Source organism: Phacochoerus africanus, chromosome 9 (genome assembly GCF_016906955.1).
Source record: "Phacochoerus africanus isolate WHEZ1 chromosome 9, ROS_Pafr_v1, whole genome shotgun sequence".
In the NCBI taxonomy this organism is placed as follows: Eukaryota; Metazoa; Chordata; class Mammalia; order Artiodactyla; family Suidae; genus Phacochoerus; species Phacochoerus africanus.
The window spans coordinates 82,219,877-82,229,477 of NC_062552.1; the positions used below are offsets into that span (position 1 = coordinate 82,219,877).

Genomic DNA, 9,601 nt, shown 5'->3' on the forward strand with positions numbered 1-9,601 from the left:
ATTGTGTATATGTACCACTTCTTCCGAATCCAATCCTCTGTTGATGGACATTTGGGTTGTTTCCATGTCCTGGCTATTGTGAATAGTGCTGGAATGAACATGCAGGTGCATGTGTCTCTTTTAAGTAGAGTTTTGATCACTGTACTTTTCCTAGTTCTCCTCCACCTGTAAATGCCAGAGTCTTCCAGAAATCAGAGTGAAATGGCCTGGAACAATCAGTCAGTCATAAGGGAATTCATACTACAGGGTCTCTCCAGTGCCTGGGAGCTCCAGATCTTCTATTTCCTGTTTTTCTCCATTGTATATGCAGCCACTGTACTGGGGAGCCTCCTCATTCTGCTCACCATCGTGTCAGAGCCACGCCTTCACTCCCCCATGTACTTTCTGCTGGGCAATCTCTCCTTCATTGACATGTCTCTGGCCTTGTTTGCCACCCCCAAAATGATCGCAGATTTCCTCAGTGAGCACAAAGCCATCTCTTTTGAAGGGTGCATCACCCAGATATTCTTCCTGCATCTCTTAGGGGGTGCTGAGATCGTTCTGCTGATATCCATGTCTTTTGATAGGTATGTGGCTATTTGTAAGCCTCTACGTTACTTAACCATCATGAGCCAAAGAATGTGTGTTGGGCTTGTGACACTTTCCTGGATTGTTGGCATCTTCCATGCTATGAGTCAATTAGCATTTACTGTAAATCTGCCCTTCTGTGGGCCCAAAGAAGTCGACAGTTTCTTTGTGATCTCCCCTTGGTGATTAAACTTGCCTGTGTAGACACATACATGCTGGGAGTGTTCATGATTTCAACCAGTGGCATGATTGCCCTGGTGTGCTTCATCCTCTTGGTGATCTCTTACACTGTCATCCTGGTCACCGTGAGACAACGTTCCTCCGGTGGGTCCTCCAAAGCCCTCTCCACTTGCAGTGCCCACTTCACCGTTGTGACCCTTTTCTTTGGCCCGTGCATTTTTATCTACGTGTGGCCTTTCACAAATTTCCCAATAGACAAAGTGCTCTTGGTATTTTATACCATTTTCACTCCCCTTTTGAATCCCGTAATCTATACTCTTAGAACTAAAGGCGTCAAAGATTCCATGAGAAAACTTAGCAGCCGTGTCTTTAAGTCTAGGAAGACTGATCATACCCCTTGAATTCCTCATACAAAAATGAGCATCTATTCCCCTGACTCAGTTGGTCAACATAGTGATGCTATTGCAAGATGGATGAAGACAGAACTATTTCTGTAATCAGTCTCAGTAGTCCCTAAATATCAGTAATATTAAGAGGTCCTCTCACAACCTAATATTTACTAGGGAGCATTATCAAATCTATACCCCAAATTTTATCCCACAAGGACTCACTTTTTAGAGTATTCAAGACTTGTCAGGTGTAAGCATTTATTTGAGTATTAAGTAAAATATCTGTATGTTTTAAGAAAGAATAGATTTCCTCCCAGTCTCTTATAATTGTCTCTAAAAAGGGGGCAAGTGTGAAAGTTCCAACACCTGTACTCTCAAGCATTCATGCATTTTTAATTGCTGAAAAAGGAGCTGATAAATGAATTGTTCTAGTTCAGAATCCAGAAAAAAATGGGGGGTTCTTGGTAAGTGAAAATGTTTGCTATTTAATGTTTTTGTAGCATATCTTTGATAAGAATAAGGATGTACTTTATTTATTTCAGTCCCTAAGCTCCTTAGTGTCAATTTCACAATTTTAATACAGTATAGTATCTCCAGGATACTATAGTCATATATGTATGTATGTATGTATGTATGTATGTATGTATGTATATATACACACACACACACATATATATACTTGATTCTAGAATTTATACAATAAATCCCATTCCCATTCCCATTCTACAGAAAATGTAACTAAGATCCAGGGACACTGTAGCTTTTTCAAGACAGAATCTAAGGTCTTTCTCCTACAAAATGGGTATTTATTTTCTAAGCAGTAAAAAGTTATTTTGGTGCCATTGATGTTCACTGTATCATTTTTATAATCAAAATACATGTTGTAAATAGCAAGGTCCCAAAAGATCTAAGCCATTTTCACCTTGGTTAAACACAGTATTTGACTTAAGGGATCAATGAAACAGTAGTCCTTCATCATATTCAATATAGCTAATAGCTACATATTTTAGAACATAGAAATCATCTCAGTGATATCTATTTATTTTACAGAGGATGAGATTTAGAACAAGAAATAAAGTGACTTTTCCAAGTTTATATACCTATAAGATGACAGAGTCTAGCCAAGAAGGTGCCCCTTCTCTCTCTGCCTGTCTCTGTCTCTCTCTCTCTCAATTGGACAACAGTGAAATTAAGAGCATTTTGGTCATTGTAATTCTGAGAGCTAAAAATAGAAGAAATGTTTAATGCATAAAAGTGAACTCATAACCATTAATAGTTACCCAGTTATCTAGTTGCCTGGCAATGTCAAAGTTTGCATGATGTGGTATGTAATGTTGTGCAGCTTGGGTTTAGATAGAGGCAGATGTATGCATCATTGACTGATAGATATGCAGATTGTAAGTAATCGAATATAAAGGTAAATCAGTTATTAGGTAAATGGATGGGCTAATATATGGATGTGGATGGATGGGTGGGTGGATATATAACAAAACAAAGATAGATAACCAGGTATTTACAATCATGAAGAAACTAATATACCAGTTGAATATATTGACTCCAGCTCTATGCATGTATGTTGAATCTGAACAACTGTAAATTTCAGCTGTAACTTGTTTAAAGTTATTTGAAAAACTATTGAATTTGCTAAAGTTGAAAAAGTACATTCTTAAATATGTTTCTTGTGATGAAGTATAGCCAGTTGAATTTACAAATACGGCAAGATCTCCTAAAGAATTATGTTAGTGAAAACAAATTTTAAAAACCCTTTAAATATGACTCTATGACTATTATAAATTTGTTCTCCCTAATTCTCAACCCTGTTAGACCAAGTCTGCAAACTGGATATTCATATTTCATTCTGATAAAAAGCATATGGTTGGCCAAACAAAGTAAAGAATGTTGCATTATTTATTTTCTATGTCAGGCTATGAATTTTGTTCTCCAGTTTAGCATCCTAATATGCACACTGCTAGAATCATAGCAAAATACATGTCACAGTTTACATTATATGAAAATTGGCATGTGTTCTAAAATAAAATTCCAAGCATTAGGAATGCAACATGGAAAATTAACCACAAAGACAAAATTACATGGTTGGCATAAGCCCCAACCTAAGAAAAATTCACAAAGAATTATCCCAGTCCCCGTTCTAAGCCCTCCACTGATGGGGTTCTCTTCCTCCCTGTCTCATATTTTCTGTTGACAGTTTTCTGAGCATGCTCTTTAATCTTTCATTCTCATCACCATAGAGAATCCTAACACTGAGTCCCAACAGTTTACTGTGAAAGATAAACCTAACAAACAACTTCAGGAAATACTGGATTAATCTCATGATTCTGTCTTCACCTCCAAGAGGCATTAGCTAATTAAAACAAATTATAGAAGTTCCCTTGTGGTGCAGCTCGTTAGGGATCCAGCTGTGGCACTGGCTGTGGCATAGGTTGAAACTGTGGCTCAAGTTTGATCCCTGGCCTAGAAACTTCCACAGATTGTGGGTATGGCCAAAAAAATCCAAAAAGCAAAAGCAAAAAAAAAAAAAGAGAGGGAGAGAGAGAAAAGAAAGGAAGAAAGAAAAAAAACAGACTGCAATGTGGATCTATAGAGTCATTTAATTATTATTTTTTTCTTTTTTTTCTTTTTTTCTTTTTTTAATTAGATTTCTTTTCTCTATTTAACCCCATCCAGCTTAAACTATTTCACAAATTGATCTCTAATTACAGTCTAATAAATAAAACCAGGAGTAAATATCTTTTAAGATGTCAAAATATCTAATATTGTTCAAAAAGTTAAATGTACACACAAAATAAAATTGAGATTTGTCTCAGATTGGATGAGCTTCAAACAATAAGCCACCAGCACCAAACTCGTTTCCTGGTCTCAGATCCCTTTAGGTGTATTTTTCTCCCACAGCAAATTCATTGCTCCTGCTCAAAGAACTACTTTCGCCTGCTCATTCTAGAAGCCAAGAGGATAATCAGCCAGGTGGCCTTCCATTTGACAATGTAGCCAGGGATTGGTGGAGCTCCATTATCAAAAATCTGACAAAGAATTGTTAGATGTGCCCCCTTTATTTTTTTTTGTCAGCTATCACTTTGTCCCCCTTTTCTTCCAGAAAACCTATTTATAATATGATGTTACAATTTTTGTTTCAAAAAATTACAATGGTTTTAGAACAAAGATATAGTATAGTTCTATTACATTACCCTTCAAGATTTAATCTAATACCTAAGCCCTACTCTTCACAAGACGCTCCTTCAATTCCTTTATTTTTCAGCAATCACTTCTTGCATCATTAATTTCAAACATTGTTTTATATTGCTACCTAATCATTTCTCAAGTCTGTGTCTTTTCTTCTTGTAATTTATAGCATTTTGAGAACAAAGATTTTGCCCTGGCTTGTTTTGTTGTCATTACTCATTTGTTTGCACATTTTTTTGATGTTTTTAGTCTTTGCCATAGATCTTGACTCAGGGCACAGTGAGAAGTAATGATTTGGTACAATTTTTGAAGTAACTATCTTTTTTCTAAGTAACTGTACTTTTTGAGAGTTCCCTTTGTGGCTCAGTGGGTTATGAGCCCAACTACTATCCGTGAAGATGTGGGTTAGATCCCTGGCCTGGGTAGGTTAAAGATCCAGCATTGCTGTGAGCTGTGGTGTAGACTGCAGACTTGGCTTGGAACTGGTGTTGCTGACTGTACTTTTTGTTTTTTTCCTTGTTATATCCCTATACTCTTTGACTCTTTCAAGGGGAATTGAGGAGATCAGACTATATAGGAAAAGGGACTCTGTATCTACATCCTTCAAATGATGCTATAGACACATAAATGATGGTATATTCTGATTTTCATTTTTCTGAAGATATTTTCTAGTTTCTGTTTTCATTTCTTCTTTGATTCTATGGTTGTTCAAGAATGTGTTGTTTAGGAATTCCCATTGTGGCTCTGCACATTAAGAATCTAAACTAGGAGTTCCCGTCATGGTGCAGTGGTTAATGAATCTGACTAGGAACCATGAGGTTGCGGGTTTGATCCCTGCCCTTGCTCAGTGGGTTGGGGACCCAGCGTTGCCTTGAGCTGTGGTGTAGGTCGCAGATGTGGCTCGGATCCTACGTTGCTGTGGCTCTGGTGTAGGCCGGTGGCTACAGTTCCGATTCGACCCCTAGCCTGGGAACCTCTATATGATGCGAGAGCGGCCCTAGAAAAGGCAAAAAGACAAAAAAAAAAAAGAATCTAAACTAGTATTCATGAGGATGCCAGTTCAATCCCAGGCCTCACTCAGTGGGCTAAGGATCCATCATCACCACCACAAGCTGAGGCACAGGTCGCAGATGAGGCTTGAATGGGGGTGCTGTTGCTGTGGCTATAGCATAGGCCAGCAGCTGCAGCTCCAATTCAGTGCCTCGCCTGGGAACTTCCATATGCCACATATGTGGCCCTAAATAGAAAAAAAGAAAAAGAAAAAGAATGTGTGGTTTAGTTTTCACATATTTGTAAAATTTTTCCATTTTCTTTTCATTATTCACTTCCAATTTCATGCAATTGTGGTCATAAAAAATACCTGGAATAATTTCAGTCCTCTTAAATTTATAGCAAATTGTTTTGTAACCTGGCATGTGAGCTCTCCTTAAGAATGTTCCATGTGCCCTTAAGAAGAATGTATATTCTGCTGCCACTAAGTAAAATGTTCTGTAAATGACTGTTAGGTCCATTTAGTTCACAGTGTCGTTCACGTCTGTTGTTTCCTTATTGATTTTCAGTGGGGATCATCTGTCCGTTATTATAAGTGGTATATTGAAGTCTGCCTATATTTCATTGCTATTTCTCCCTTCAGATCTGTCAGTGTTTGCTTTATATTTAGGTGTTCTCATCCTGGGTGAATATATGTTAATAATTATTATCTCTTCCTATTGAAATAAACTTTTATCATTATGTAATGGCCTCCTGTGCCTGTTTTGACAGTTTTGGTCTTAAAGTATATTTTGTTTTTGTCTGATATAAGTATAGACGCCCCTTTTCTCTTGGTTATTAAAATAATTTTCTCTAGGTAAGTGCCGTCTTGTTCATTGTTTTCTATTTTGTAATTAGGTTATTCCTCTCTTCCAGTTCTGCTGTCCTCCTTTGGAATTTGATGATTCTTTTACTGCTATATCTTGATTCTTTTCTCTTTATCTTTTCTTGTATCTGCTATAGATTTTTTCTTTGTGGTTACCATGGGGCTTTCAAAAATCTTCCTATTGTTATAATTCTATTCTGAGCTGATAAAAACTTAACTTCAGTTGCATACACAAACAGTATACTTTTCCTCCTCACTCTGGCACACACATTACAGTATTACTTTCAGAATTTAAGCAGATAAAATAGCATATGCCAAGGGCCCAACAAATTAGAGTCAGGCAAATTGGAGGAAATGAAGAGTTAGTGTTCAAAGGGGAAAGGAATACAAAATGGAACTGAAGATATAAGCAGGATCCAGAGGGTTCATGTCTTACCATATATTGTAATAATTTGTTGTATGTTTCCCCACCATGCTGGTAATCTTTTCTGTAATCCAGAGAATGAAACCTCTCACATTATAAGCTTTTAGTGTAAATATTTGAGAATAAACACATATACATGATCTTCATCAACAGAGCGATGAACAATGTCAAAATCAACAGCACATCAGAATACTTCAGCCTTGGGGAGACAAATGCTGAGAGTGTATGTCCAGACCAGGGATGTCCAGGTCTGCTGTAATCCTTGTGCTCCTCCAGATATTCTCTGTCATCTTAATGTAAAGTCTTTCACCAGCAACATGACATCCCCCCAGTAAACATGCACCAACATGCTATTCAGGGAGTGGGCATCAATAAACCAAAAATGTCATTTCGGTGTATGAGATAGTTTCAAGGTGCAAGGTGGCTGGAAAAGAAGAAAATATGAGGAAAAATGGATACATTTCCAGAAATTGCTGAGCCAACACATGTAACTTGAGGTTCAGTATACTTGTCAAGTGAGCAAATTCAAGGTTTACAGGAGAGACTGGAAAGAGACAAGGAGAATCAAGATAACTTCTATAACTACAACATGGTCCTCAATCACAGATGATATATTTAACACACTTTTATACCAAAGAAAAAATAAGAAACCTTCCGTCAAATCACCTAAATTTGTAAAACGTTCTCACAACAGGAACTGGATAAAAACTGGTCTGTTGGTTGCAGTCTGCCCTTAGTTACTCAGTGTTCCCCATTATCTCTGCAACATGTATCTAGCATCCCAGGCCTTGGCCACTCTCCCTCAGCCCAAGCTCTCTTTCCATGACCACTAAGTTAACCTCTTCTCTAGAGATAATAAACTGCATGTAGTTCCTGAGTACACTAGGTATTGTTAGCTTCTCTGCCTTTGTTTATGCTATTCCTCCTTTTAGCATGTGTTCCCGTAACTTGACCTTCAAATCTCAGATTCAACACTGCCTCTGAAAAGCTTTTGCTAACTCTGCAGGCACATTTGGACATGCCTTTTCCTAAGTCCCCATATTACCATATACAAACTTACATCCTGGCAATTAAGACACTGCATTGTCATCACCTGTATTTTTATTAGATACAATCTCCTTAAGGGTAGAGACTGAGTCTTAATATTTCTGTTTAGAGCAGAGTTCCTGATACATAAAAGGACCAAAATACATTTTCTGGATTATCTTTACTGAGAGAGATTAGGGTATCACCTGTTTGACAAAGGCAGAAAATTCTACTTATGATAATGTTATCCTCTCCAAAGACTAATGCTGAACTACTTCCATCAGAGGCCAGCCCTATCCTTCTACAATTAAAGGTACACTTGAAAGAATTATCATAGCTCCTCAATGTATAATGAAAGTGACAAAAGGTAGACTTCTACTGGAATGTGGTCAAAAGAACAAGAATCATGATGCAGAAAAAAGAAGAATAAATATAACATGCATTTAAATATTCCAGTTTGGTTTAAATCCTCATATAGGAATAATTTGCTGGAATACCAGTGTTCCCTGGTGATTCCATAAATGCTGTGTTTGTTGAGGTTAAACCATAAAGTTTGATGGCAAGAGTGGATTATGTCAAAGCTGGAGCTAGAGCTGAAAAAAAGTTTTAGGCATGGTGATGAAAAGGGCATACATTTTAAGTCTTTATTAAGGATCCCAAACTGCTGGGCTAATACGCATGAATGGAGTAGCCTGGTACAAGACAAAACAGAAAGACTTGCTCTGTAGCATTTTTCTGATCTGAAAACTTAGCAAAATAGCTTAGAATTCTGGCCCAATGCTAGATGACTTACACTTTTGGGTTTTTTTTTTGTTTGTTTGTTTGTTTGTTTTTGTTTTTAAGAAAATCCATCAGGCTGTATTTTCCTGTGAAATTTTCCACTAATGTATTATAATTATTTTGATTTCTTTATAAATCTTTGAGGGAAAATAGAACATGCTGGGTCTGTGGGCAGTTGTAGATGGTGGCCTATTGGCTTGCAAACTCTGCTTTAAGAATGATGAGAGAACTAGGTTAGAGAGGTTAATTAACTTGTCCCAAACTGCAAACCTACTAAGTGGTCTAGAGCTGAATTGAGATCAAGCAATCTGGATTTAACAATGATACAAGCCCTACGTCAGGAGTTCTCAGTCGTGTGTATGCGCGTGTGTCCACCTGTGTTCAAAATTATACTGAAATGTCATTATCAAAATGTGTTATGAGGACACAGTTTGGAATTTAATTGGTTCCTCAGGAATGAGCTCTACCACCAGAAATACCCAAGCAGAACTAGATATATTTATCTTACAGCTTCAGGGATACTTTAGCCAGATGAAATGTCTGACTTGATGCTAAATTTTATAGTTCCAATTTTAACACTTTCCTGAATAGTATATTTCCACATAAACAATTCCCTTATGTATTCATAAAGCTGGAAAAGTCTTCCTATAGCTGAAACATTTCATGGTGTGCTATATATAAAGTAAATAGATAATTGTCATCATTCATTTCCCAGTTAGTATTTTTAATAAACCCAAGTATATAAGAATATAAACCATTTCACTACTATTTTTTGAATGGATAAAAGTTCAAGAGAGAGTGTAATAATATTTTATTGCTTCTTAATCATGAACACTCTATTTAAAAACAGTAATGCAACAGCACACTGACCTATTGAACAGTGTATATTCTTTTGCCCTTTCATGCAACCTTGGAATATATTTCAACTTAAAATAAGTAGGAAACCCCCACAATATAATACTTCTTTTGAAAAATACAGACATAAAAGGACAGTTTTAACTACAGAAATGCACCAAAGATTAATAATTGGCACAAATCCAATATTTTACCACTAGTTAATATTAGGTAAATTAATGCATCCTAATATAGTGTTAAAACCATACCCTTAAATTCAAGTAAGCACATCTATTTCCATTCCAGCAACCCTGAAATTGTATACATATATAACACAACAGCAACCAT

The 9,601-nt window shown here is 36.8% G+C and overlaps 1 pseudogene; it reads left to right on the forward strand.

Moving 5' to 3' along the window:
* Positions 1 to 201: 201 nt before the first annotated feature.
* Positions 202 to 1,148, forward strand: LOC125136043 (olfactory receptor 4K3-like; annotated as a pseudogene).
* Positions 1,149 to 9,601: the final 8,453 nt, after the last annotated feature.